Raw genomic sequence first — 1,235 nt, forward strand, 5'->3', positions numbered from 1 at the left:
GGGGAGACGGGGAGACAGGGTGGGGAGAGGGGAGACGGGGAGACAGGGTGAGGAGACAAGGAGACAGGATAGATACAGGGTGATAAAAATAAACTGTACAACTTTTTTTCCTGAATATCTAGCACAAAAACTGTTCTAAAATGCTGTAATTTGGAAGAGACATAATTCATTCGAAAGGAATTTGTTTGACATATATATGAAATACACAAAGAACAAACTTATTTTGAAAACGGAAATGGCATAAAGCAAAAAGCACCAAAGAAGGCAAGGTTCACCAATTTTTAAGAATCTCGTAAAGGAAGTCATGAAAAGATTGGTTGACTTTTTATTTATTTTCTCTTTGGCGTTTAATTTTCCATCCCCGTGGCATTTACACTATATTTAATTCCTTTTACAGATAAAAAAAAACCCTAACGATTTCGTTTTGAAATTCCTAGAAGCAATGCTCTACATGCCCTCCTTGGGACTCAACACATTTTTAACGCGTCGTTCGAAATGTTCAATGGCGCCCTAACACCAGGACCTGCTAAACCATGAGTGTTTAAAGCCACACACACTGTACATATTCAGTATGAAGTGGCTTTTTGAGACAATAGGGAGTAGAGTGGCCAATATACAGCATTTCTGGAGTCAACATATTCCGCAGGTTGAAAATGGGCTTTGCACTACACCAAATGTCATCGAGGAAATGATCCCGCTTTTCAAGACAATCAAGGAATCATGAACACATTGGCATGCTCTGACCCATATCATCTCGGCCTAGCGAAGATGAAAATGTTGCAAACGTAGGTTAAGATCTGCAATGAGAATGTAGACTGTAGAGGTGTAGGAAAGTCCTAGCTGCAGATCGTCTACAGACAGACATGGGACTCGACTACTGAAATATCTGCACCCTGTTGACGTTAAAAGGGCTGCGCATGGTGTGTGTTCCACCTGAAGTGGTCATTTTTAAGGACATTTTTAGTTCTGATTCGCCAAAGATCCAAAATTGACGGAACTTCTCTACTCATGACGCCAAAAGGTCTTGAGGTCACCTACGCATTCTTTTCATATCGTGCACAGAACTTATGAAATGCCAGGGATTGTGAGTTTGTGGAGAGGTAATGTTCGATACAAAAAACTCTCTGCTTTTTACCTAAACGCAACCATGATCTCAGCAGGTAAACGAAATTTTGGAAAAATAATATCTGCAGATTTCTGTTGATTTGTTAAACTGCTGTAGCTTGCAATATGGC

Source organism: Aplysia californica, unplaced genomic scaffold, assembly GCF_000002075.1.
Source record: "Aplysia californica isolate F4 #8 unplaced genomic scaffold, AplCal3.0 scaffold00573, whole genome shotgun sequence".
Taxonomy (NCBI): domain Eukaryota; kingdom Metazoa; phylum Mollusca; class Gastropoda; order Aplysiida; family Aplysiidae; genus Aplysia; species Aplysia californica.